Consider the following 12,300-nt stretch of genomic DNA (forward strand, 5'->3'; position numbering starts at 1 on the left):
ATCATCAAAGATGTAGACCCACTGTAGTCCTTGAAGAGATGGCCAGCAGCCATCTGTTGTGACTGTGCAGGTGCACCATCACCACTGAAGAGTTTTGCGGATAATATAGCAAGTCCATAAACCACCACTTGTGCACTCACAAAGTTTTTGGAATTGTCCTTAGAACCAGCAATACTGTTATCCAGTCCCTTGCTGAATTATTAACACACGTGCAAACACTATCAGTCCCTACTTCTCACATATTGTCCATATACTATGACCAACAGAAACGTGTGCAGTGAAATGGAACTTACATGTTAATAATATGATGAACTGGTGTCAAGTACAATTTTATAACATAAGAATACAATAACAAAGGTACAAAATACATCATTAAAGAACATAACAATACAGATAACATTTGAAGTACAGGCTTTACAAAAGAATCGAACTAACATATACATCAGTGTTACAGGAATTATGACATAAGTAAATACATAAAAGATCAGAATAACTTTTGAAACATCACCTTCACATATGAGCATTAAAACAAAACAGAATAAATAATGTCTAAGCATATTTACAAGGTAAAGAACATATTATTAATGCCAATTATATTTGAGGATAACAGTATTCCTCATCATAGTGAATGTAGCTTAGTATTAGAAAAATTCTACAACATAAGTCTTATCAGATAAACATATAAATACAGGAAAAACACAAATACCCAAGGGTACACAAACATATAGCGGAATAATACAAGGAAAGGACAGGGTTTGTTTTACTGCAGTGTTTTGCAAACAAAACTTTCTTTACTTCTTGGAGATCTCCCTTCATTCATCATTATTCCCAAAAAGTCCTATCTATACCTCCTTCCTGTACTTTTCTCGTATAGCCTCTCAGTGCATTTCTTCAAATTCATCGCAACTCATTCTCTTATAGGCTACCCCCTCTTAAGCTAACTTAAATCTACTGAGCTCAGATGCTAAACTAAGGGATGAGGCAATGCAGCAGCACAAAACAATTAACACAAACATCAATGACAAAAAATTTAAATAGGCAAAGCAAGCAGCATAAATTACAACTAATATAAGGCAATGAGCAGCAAACAAGAAAAATAAATGAGTAGTAAACTGGCTTAACAGAGTAATGCAACGTGAAATTTAGTAGCACTACGACTGGCAAACAGCAGCAGCATCTAAACATGACAAAGCTCAAGCAGAAAAAATATTACACTCAAAATGGCCATGTCTAATACCTATGTCACATCTTAACACTAGAATGATGCATCATAAAAACTTACTCTGCAAGAAAGTTACCAAGTCAATAAAAAAATTGTTTATGCAATTCCTGTGAAAGGAAATGTCTATTTGCGCTCTCTTTTCTAAGAAAGTATATCATAAATGTATTCTTTACTGGGTCTGTAGACAGAAAATAGTGATATTAGTACATATATTAAATTTTATTTTAACCAATGCTGCAGTGCAGCTAGAAACTAGATATTAAAAAAAATAGGCAAAGCAAGGCGTCAAACGTCATTCACTAGCCATATGGCATTTCATAATGCAGTAAACAATCTTTCAACTAACAAGACAATAGACATAAAATGTTTTTCATCATTTCATTTCAGTAAATATCATAAATTAAGAACTCTACAGTGTAATCATGTTTTCAAGTTTGAGGGTGTCGTATTTACGATGCTTTCTACAAAGGAATGTCGATAGCGAGGATAATGGACTCCCCCTTTTTCTTCTACCACCTAATGGCTTTTTCTCAAGGCAGCTGGCACACCTGGCCGCTCACAACGAATTACGTCACGGTCACTTACCTTTCTTACCGAAATATTTACGACAGCAGTTTTCGCTACAGTGACAGTCTCATATAAAAATTTCACAGGTCGAAAATTTGCGTTACAAATGTGTAGAAACAAAATCCTGTAAATATAACAGCGTCCAAAAAATTTTCGCCAGTATTGTGATACATTCACGCATATACACACATTTCATAACTCTTAAAGTACGATTCTTGGTTTCCAACAACCTTTTTCACAAACCAGAGTCCCTAACCACTACTCATTATTCCTTACCTTATTCGTCGACACTTCTTCAATATTTCATGATAACAGATACATAGCATACTCAAATAACTCATATAGCATCAGCTTATTGATCATAAACATACCTCAACAGCACAATACACATCGTCGTCATAATAATATCATAACAGATCAATCACATCTCAAAATCGTCATAGCTTTCTGAATATTTTAAACCTACAAAAAAATTCTCTGCTCATTTCAAAAGTGTCATCTACCTCAAATGTACTTTAAAAATCATGATCTCATACCAAATGCATCATTCAAAGCTCTCGTAGTATCACAATGGTTCCGAAAAAATATGAACAGTTCACAAAGTACAGACAAAATACAATTTCGTAAGTGTGAAGTTACCCATCTGTGTAATTACGTAAACATCTGTCACTGACGTAGTAAAAAAAATGTTTGTCTCTCTCAGTTAAATGATCAGATAGCTGTGTAATTCTGTCTTAGAGAAATATGGTACCGATGTGTAAAATTGTATAAGCAAATACCATATTAGCTAGGGCTCCTTGTGCTTGCCAAACACATGGTACACAAGTAGGTGTGTACCCCCCTGAGGATTAATGTAATTATACCCTCAGGTGTTACAGATTACAACAATGGAATGAAATGTATTACGGAAAACCTTTGTATCGTTGTCCTTCAAATATCTTTAAAAATAAATGATTTAAGTACAAAATTAATCACTCAAACACATGTCCTGTAGCGCTAAATGTGTGAATGACCGATCGCATTCTTACAGCTGGTTCATTCTCTAAATAGCCACACATAAATTCTAATCTGTGTTCTAACGACCAGTTGGGAGGAAAACAATGAGAGAATTGATGGAGCCATGCTTGTGGATGAATGTCGTTGCCTGAATTCTTAAATGTTTTGAATTTACTTGTAGTAATGAACAGCTTATAGTCAAAGTCATCATGTCGGCGAGTCGCATATCGGTCATTGTTACGTCGTTTCGGCGGTTCCATTTCAAAATTCGGTGAACCTTGCCAATTTCTTTCATAATTTCCGAAATGCGCTGTGTTATTATTTTGTGGCTGTTCCGTATTTCTATGTCCCTCCTCCCGTATTGGGGCGCGAGTGTCCTCTGAAATACGTAATTCTTGTACTACCTGTGTCAGCTGATCTTGTACTTCGCGGATTTCTCTTTGGTGTTGCGTATTAATTTGATTCTGATTTTGTTTGAATTTCCTAATTTGTTTGCACTCTTCTGTGTCATTAAAGACTACCGGTTTTGTGTCATTCAGATTATCATCTACCTTCGTAGATAAATTATTTAGCTGATCCGAAAGTTCAACTACTTTCTCTGATAAAGTACTAATTTCCTCCATGTGTCTTTCTACTGTGTCCTTTAAGTTTTCCTGAGTTTTTGCAAGTTCCGTAACCGAATCGGTAGACGCAACTGAGTCAATTTTAGCTTGCAAGGTCTCATGATTTTCATGAACAATAATTTGCAGTTCATTTATGGCTGCTTTGTGATTCTGTAATGCATTTTCATGCCGCGAAAAAATAGGTTGAAAATGCTCACAAATTTGAGTTTTTACGTCATTACAGACTTTTTGACATTTCGATTCAATGTTATGTAGCTCAGTAGTTAGAGTTTGTTCCAATGAGTCTAACTTTTGAAGCTGTTGCTGTGTTTGTCTCTGATTTTGTTCCATTGTGTCTAACTTTTAAAGATTTTGTTCCATTGTGTCTAACTTTTGAAGATTTTGTTCCATTGTGTCTAACTTTTGAAGATTTTGTCCCATTTGTTTCTGATTTTGTTCAAGCGTTGTGTCTAACTTTTGTAGCCTTTGTCCCATTTGTTGCATTAACTGTAATAACAGTGCACTGGTGTCTGAAACATGTTCCTCAGTGCTATTGGGCAGTGCATTTGAACCGGCTATATTCGCATTTTGTAAAGCAGAAAATGAGTCTTGATTTATTTGAGAAAACGGTGAGGACGCAAAACCTGAATCCACAGTATTTGCAAGATTGTGTTCTGTCATTTCGGAATCCTGAGGCGAGCTGTTGCCGACCGATCGATCGATAATGCTTCCCTGTTCACTACCTGTTTCACTGTCTACACCATTATTTGACGCCCGCTCCATTTCCCTATACACAGTTACCAAATTACTACTTTGAACATTAGTAAATTCATTACTCGGCGGCGCTGATAAGCTACGCTCGTCGTCACTATTATTTCTCAGTTTACTTTGGAGCCTAGTGTTACGTTTTTCACACGCCATTATTGCCACAATATTTCATACGATAACACTGAAAAGCACAATTTGAAGAGCAAAAATAAGAGAACACATTAACATACACTGAAAAAATATCTAGTTAATTGCACGCGCTGCTGAGAAATACTTGGTGTAAAACTGCATGCATGCTACAACTGTTTTACTGTACCACAATGAAAGACTGCAACTACAAAGGAGATTCTCTCTACAATTACGCGCTAGCAATAAACAAAATCTACACTAATTACACAAACTACAAGAAAAAATCAGAAGATTCCAGTGAGGTATCCTCGGCTAAGGGTCGACATATGAGACGTCCCCTTTGAAGAATTATACATGACTGTCCTTAAACTGACATACAATATTTTAGCGCAACGCAATCTGACTTTCAAAAATCCCTGCAAAAGAATGGCCCTGAGTAACATTAAACTATACCTTTCAGAAATCACTTACCTCTCAAAAACCTTCATTACTCGAACTACTGCAGTACAGCGAGCGCCGCTACTGCCAGCTAAATAAAAGATTCAAACTACGGAAGGCACTAACTACTGATAGGGATAGTTAGCAAATGAAAGATATTAATAGAGAACAAACAATGTATTTACCTTGATAGTCATAATATATATAGCAGTTCATGATAAATAACAAAACTCCGCCATCTCTCTCCCCACATCCACCACTGCTGGCGGCTCACCTCCAACTGCGCAACGCTACGCGCTGTTCACATCCAGCTGCCGCTGCCCAACACTACAATGGCAGACAACAATGCAAACTAGCCACAGACTGCATACAGCACAGCCAGTGAGTCTCACACAGAGGTGGCGTTACCAATAAAAAAACCTAAACAGCCTACTTACAAGTACTGATAAATATTCGAAATGATTATTAACCTAAGTCTGCGTTCATCCACAAACAGAGGCGTATTTGTAATATTGAAGCTAGAGTAGGTATCTTTGTCTTCCTTGAGTGGGGATTGGAAGGCGTTTACACACAGGTATACGAGGGTAATCCCAAAGGTAAGGTCTCCTAAGGGACACGCAAGTACCAACGCAGGCACAAACGAGAGATACTTAATTTTAATGGCAAACAGAAACCACAGCGTTGGCTGCATGGTGGCAAGGTGATAAAGAGCAAGACTATGGATACGAAGGTCTCAGGTTCGATCCCTCACCAGTCCCACGATTTTTATGTGCCGTTTTACACATATTTCGCCTGGGGCAGTGTTTGTTGATGTGAAAAATGCCGAGTTGCACTGTGGTCCGAAAGCCACGTAAAACTGTAGGTTCCCCTATTAACTGTCTAGGTAAGTCAACTCAAAGGTCGGATGAAAGCAACAGCATACCACGTCCAACAAGACCATGCCTATTAAAGCACTGTGGTGTTCAAACCACTCTTGCGACTGATGACTGCTTTACTTTATATGGGTTCCAAAACTAATGATCTTCGGGTTATTAACATTTTTGTGTTTTCATGCTGTAGCTTTGATACCAGTAAACGTAAGTAACCGGCCGAGCACTGTCACCGTTCGAGTTATCAAGGTGATAGACGGCGATGCTGTCGACCCCAGTTACAATTTTGGTCATGGCTATGTTTCAGTCGAGTACCTCTATGGGCCTCTCTGCGTATTTCAAGATATAATTTTATACACTTGGTACGCTTCAAAATTGATATCTGATAGAGCTGTATCTAGCAACATGAATCAGATATGTTTTCCGTGCAATATATCGGACAACACGTCAGTGCAGCGAGATTTCGTTTATGCGTTGCGCATGGTGCAAGAAATATTTGTGTTTTGCTTGCTTCTGTGATAGGTTTCACCCCACTGAATGCGAGCAAGCTCACGAACAGACTGTCAATAACTGGATTTACGCAATAATACACTCAAAAGTTGTATTTTTGCTTTATGTATCCCGATGAAAATAACTGTAAACAGGTTATATGCCTACTTGCTTATTATCGCGCTTCTCGATGCTTTCCTCAAAAAATAAAAATAAAAAGAATTGCGTTTTAAAAAAATGTAGCAGCGAATGTAATACAACACGAGACATCTTATCAACAGTGCGCGACGCTTACCGTTACGCTACTAGCTGTGATGTAGCTACAGCACCTCTGGAAGTGAACAATAGTTCCTCCAGAACTTCGGCATTCCACAGTGCTATGAGATAATGAATATGGCCGGATCTAGACTTCTGAGAGACAGACAGTTACAGCATTTCTTTTGCATTGCACGATGGTTTCAACAAACAGATAGCGCAATAGAGAAGCTCAAATGGAAAGGAACACTTCCTATTTAAATTTCTGCATCCTACACTGTTGGCAGTTCTGTGTAGGTGGCAGTTACGTTATTTTATTTCGGTGATAACAAAATAGAGTTGAATGTATGCACTGGGTAGCCAAGGCACTAGTTCAAGGAGATTCGGACAACCAAGTAAATGAATTTACTGAATATCCTGCAAACCACTACAGGGAGCCTGTGTGTCAGAATGCTCATCTTGTGTGCCGCAACGGCGTTATGATAGAGAAATGAGTCGTAGAGAAGAGGGTTTGGTGGTCTGTTGGACTGATGATAGTTTCAAATGATGATGGTCTCATTTCGATTCTAACTTCTGCCAATGTTTTTTGATAGGGAGAGGCAGATTCTATTCTCTTCTGACTACGCCAAGTGAAGAAGGTATAATGGCATTGTGGTCTGAAAATCACATTAAACATGATATTCCTTCTCTACCAGATAGACGTTAGGTGGAACCACAATAAAGTAAGGAGTGGCGACATGTAGAAACTCTATCACCAGTAACCTTTCTTATAGTAGTTATTTATTTATAGTGACGAAAAGAACCCTGTGTATGGTCACAGGACACTTATTCCGTCTTTCATTTGATCTTCTGTAGGTCGATAAAATTGGTTCTGAATTGGGAATGCAACTCAGACCGCCCTTAACGCGGAATTTGATCCATTCGTGACAATACAGCTCGACTACAACTTGTTTGTTCAAAACTGCAGATTCATCAACATCTCCACATATTGCGCATGAATGGGTTGGAATCCTGGCCCAGCACTAGCTAAACTTTTCACTATGTATTATCAAGCTCTAGCATGAGAACACCTATCTGCTGGTGATTAATAATTTTTATTTTTAATGCATTTTCATTCGTTGTCAACAGTAACGATATATGTCGTTTTTGACTCCCAGTGAGACACAGAACTATTTGCGAGATCACTGTAAGTTCAAGGATGTTATTCCGAGCTGTTGGTGGAGAAAAATTTGGTAGCTGACGTCTCTTTGTGTGTAGTCAACAACGATATGTTCGGGGTTCGATTCTCAGTCAGCACTGAACACTTCGTAATATTATTTCTAGTTCAAACATGCTCACATGTCGCTGCTGGTGTAACAAACCCATACTTAACGTTCCTTTTCTCTAGAATATAACAGCGATACGTGCCGGGGTGGAGTCCTGCGAAGGAAAAATTAATGTTTCGTCTCGTCATTTCATTTAATACATCTAGCTACTGCCGAGAAACTCCCACATGTCAAAGTTTATTGTGCTTCGATAACAATCCAATTAGGTTCTGGGTTCGAATCCCTGTCCAACACAAAGCCTTACCTCACTGCATTTCAAGTAAGTCACTTGTGAAGTAGCAACATTTAACATCTCTCGTAGTTCGTTAACAGGGGCGATAGATGCTGGGTAGGAATTTGCGTGCGTTAAAAATGTTACGTTATGTAATTTAAAGTTGATATTTGCTAACTAATACTGTCCAAAAGGAATGACTGTTAATTTCCGTCAGCCACGAAATCTTAGCCTGCATGATTGGTTCAAATGGCTCTGAGCACTATGGGACTCAACATCTGAGGTCATCAGTCCCCTAGAACCTAGAACTACTTAAACCTAACTTACCTAAGAACATCAGACACATCCATGCCCGAGGCAGGATTCGAACCTGCGACCGTAGCAGTCACGTGGTTCCGGACTGAAGTGCCTAGAACCGCACGGCCACCACAACCTAGCCTGCATGATCTGGGTTGAATCCATATACAGAACGAGGAGGTTCGTCTTGTCATTTGAAGTTCATACATATTCTCAACTAGCTGCTCGTGAATAACATAAATTTTTAATGACATTTATTGTTAAATAACAAGTATGGTATGTTACTTTGAAGAGGAAATCATGAATACGACGAACTTACTACGTGCATTACCTATCTGACGTAATAATGAGAGTGCTAACATTTCAGGTATGTCATTTATTGCAATAAATGTGAGCTTACAAGCCTTAAGGACAGTCTTATATGTGATGAGGTGTTCCCTGATATTTGTGGTATCGTGGTATTACTTTACATCTTGAATTATTGCGATACAGACAGTGTTTTCTAGTGGTGACTTGTTGGAACCATTTTCAATAGTCAAACGACTGTACCAAGAAGCGATTAGAGGAACTGCTAGACAGCTGCGTTATTTGGGTTGCATGGGAATCAGGCGAAATGCAATCCAGTTCGTTCGTATACTTTTGAGCATGACTGTACTTCGTTAACAATCCGATTAGGTGCTGGGTTCGCATCCCTGATTAAAAGCCAATACCTACATCAGAAAATATGAGTATAGATTGGGAATGAGATGACAGGTGAAAGCACAATTGGAAGGGAAATGAGGCAAGGCTGTTGTCTCTCCCCATTATTGTATAACATATATTTGGAGCACATTGTTTAGAAATGTTTCAAACGTAATAGAGGAGTCTGCTGGTAAGAGGACAGAATGTATTCGAATTGCGGATGATTTGGTATTTTTGGTAGAGAGCGAAAGAACTATGACTGGAATGTTAAAGGAATTAAATAAACTCAGTGAATAAGTCGGAATGAGAATTAACAATAAAAAGACAAAATTTACCGTGACAAGTGCAAGAAAATTAAGAACAACTATAAATTTGGGACAGAAATACATAGAACAAATCAGTGCTTTCAGATATTTAGGAAGCGTAGTTAGGGACGACATGAGATGTAATAAGGAGGTGAAAACATCTATAGCAATTGCCAGGGGGGCGTTTATAAGAAGAGGAGGCTGCTATGAGGGTGCATGGACAGCGACCCGAAGAAGAGACCGGCGAAGTGCATCATATGTAGGGTGGCATTATACGGAACTGAGATATGGACACTGAGGAAAGAGGAGGAAAGAAGAATAGAAGTGTCTGGGAAGAGGATTTGGAGGAGGATGGAAGGGACAAAATGTATAGACAACGCGAGAAAGGAGGTGTTGAGAAGAGTGGCGACGAGTGAAATTTTAAAGGTAATCAGGCAGAGGATACAAAATAGGCCTGGATATTGGACGAGAGGAGATTGTTCACTGATGGATGCTATGGAAGAAACAGTGAATGGAAGATCAACAAGAAAAGGACGCAGAACATACCAGATGTGAATAGTATAAGGCTAGGAAACAATTATGAGAAAACAAATAGCGGAGCAAATGACAGGATTGCCTGGAGAGCTACATATGAAGACCTGCCCTATGCCAGAACACTGATGAAGACGGTGATGATGCTAATGATGAATTGGATTTCAGAACTGCCCAAGTCAAGATTAAAGAGAGAAAAATTTAGTTCTCTAACAGTAGCATTAACAGGGTTTCTTTAAACGAAGGGCAATGTTGCTATACTGTTCACGAATACCTAAAACTGTTGATAAAACTTTCCCTTATTTTTGAAAGTGTTATTTGGAAATAGCTAATGTTAGTATCTGAATTATTTTCTCAAGGATGCTTCGAGAGGCTTGGAAAGTGAATTAAAGTTTCTTTTTCAAAGTCTTGTGCAGAAAGATAATTTGTTTTCGATTGAAATAACTTCACCTAACGTACAAAAAGTCCTCACATTGCTTGGCATTCCTTTTTCTTCTCAATAGGTCTCATTACTGTTGAGATAAATTCATCTGGCCATTCACCTTTTTTATATTTCTTATTACATAGGTATGTTAACCCTTTCATACTATTCCTCCCAAGGCTCATAAACAACTCCGCTTGTAATCCATCAATTCCATTTTCTTTATGATTCTTCACCTCTCTTAAAGCCCTTTCTACTTCTCCTTCCAAGATGCTGCATCCTGTACCCTCTTCTGTAACTATCGTTTCCTCTTCTAATCACTATCGTTTGGTTTTTGATCAGCCTCATATTGGCACTCTATATATTCTTGCCACATTCCCAACACTTCCGTCAGTTTATGAACCATAGTACCATTACTTCTTTCTGTTTCCATACTTGTCTTGCTTTTATTTGCGTCAAAGATAGGTCAGCAACTAATCTACACATTTTATTTTTTCCTTTCTTTCTTAGTTTCTCTGTTTCTTTACTTCTCTCATTCATCCATGTCTTTCTTGCTGTTTTGTTTCTCTCCTTAACTCATTATTCAGGTTTCTGTACATTATTTTCCTTTCCTCAGTTGCTACTGTCTTGAATTTCTTTGTTTCTTCATCTTACCCAGCAATGTGTTTGATACCAATTCTTTATTTATTCTTTCGAACTTCCTCTCTCCTACAACTTCTTCTGCAGATTCCTTAAGGTTTTGTCTCATTCTCTTCCATTTCTCGTTTGCACTCTCTTCATGGGGTCCTCTATCCCAGTTTGACAAAGACATGTTTTACAACTCAGCATCATTAACTTCTTCCCTAAGTCTCTCTAGGTCAAATTTCTATCTTGGTTTTCTTTCTCTCATTCTCTTCAACCTTTTCTGTAAGTGCGCCACCGCCAAGTTGTACTCAGAATCTGTGTCTGCTCCAGGATATGCTCTGGCACTCTTTAGGCAGTTTTTGTACATATTTGGAATTATGATTTAATCATTTCCGTATCTGTTATCATTCAGACTAGATACCCATGAATAACTTCGTCTACTTTAGTGTTCAAATAACGTGTTTCCAGTCAAAAGAGAATTTTCTCTGCAGAAATTAACCAGCCTTTCACCCCTGTCGTTCCTATTTCCCAAACAAAACTTTCAACCACTCCCTCTTTTTTTCCCTGGCCTGCCACTGCATTCAAATTCCCCATTACAATGGCGCATGCATCTTTTTTTTCCTTAACCATAATTCCTTCAATCTTTCCATAATATTCCTCTACTTCCTCATCAGTGTGTTGACTTGTTGGCAAGTATGCATTTGTAGTAAAAACGATATCCTCCTTCTCACCTTCCCACATCATCATCAGTCTTTCATGTATGTACTCCACTTTCAGTACTTTTTCATCAGCCGCTTTCCTATCATTATTGCCACATGACAGCTGGCACTCTTCTCCCTAATTGAGTAAAACAACACTATCCAGCTCTCACTTACTTCCTCATCTCACCCACACATACCTAATACATCCAGTTTATTCTTCTTCATTTCCTGTTTAGCACTTTCCAACTTGCCAGTCTACAATAATGTGAGCACATGCCAGGTTCCAACTCTTAACTTTCCTTCCCTCTTCCTACTACATGTCCTCTTTCCTTCTTCATCCTCCTCCAGCGCTTCTGTATTTGATCTCGATGTAATCCCCTCCCAGAGACCCAGTGGAGGGGAAGTTTTGCCACCTGATTCTTTTACAAAGAGAGCCACATCATGTGTTTCCTGTAGGAAAAGATAATGTGGTAGTATCCCATTCCTCTCCATATAGGCGGATGGTTGCCCAAATGAATTCAGCCACTCAGTATGAGTCGAATGCTGTCTGTAGCCACCTCTCTGAGAACTGACACTACAGTTTCCTTCTTCCGTCCTCGACGCCATGGTGAAGTCTATCTTCTCTGCCGCCTCCGACCTTAGAGGTAGAAAGAGAAAATGAAAGACAGCCTCTGGTCTCGGAACACAATACCTTCAGCCTCGAAGAAAAAAGAGTTGACCAAGAAAGGCTCACAGAAAGGAAAACAGAAGAAGTCTGACACAAGTAAGTGGAAGTAATGTCAGACTTATCTGCCCAGTTAGCAGTGCGATCTAATGCACTGCTTTCTGGGCGGGAAGGCGTGCTGGTCATTGGCATGAATCCGCCCGGC

The sequence above is a fragment of the Schistocerca serialis genome, chromosome 1 (assembly GCF_023864345.2).
Source record: "Schistocerca serialis cubense isolate TAMUIC-IGC-003099 chromosome 1, iqSchSeri2.2, whole genome shotgun sequence".
NCBI lineage: Eukaryota > Metazoa > Arthropoda > Insecta > Orthoptera > Acrididae > Schistocerca > Schistocerca serialis.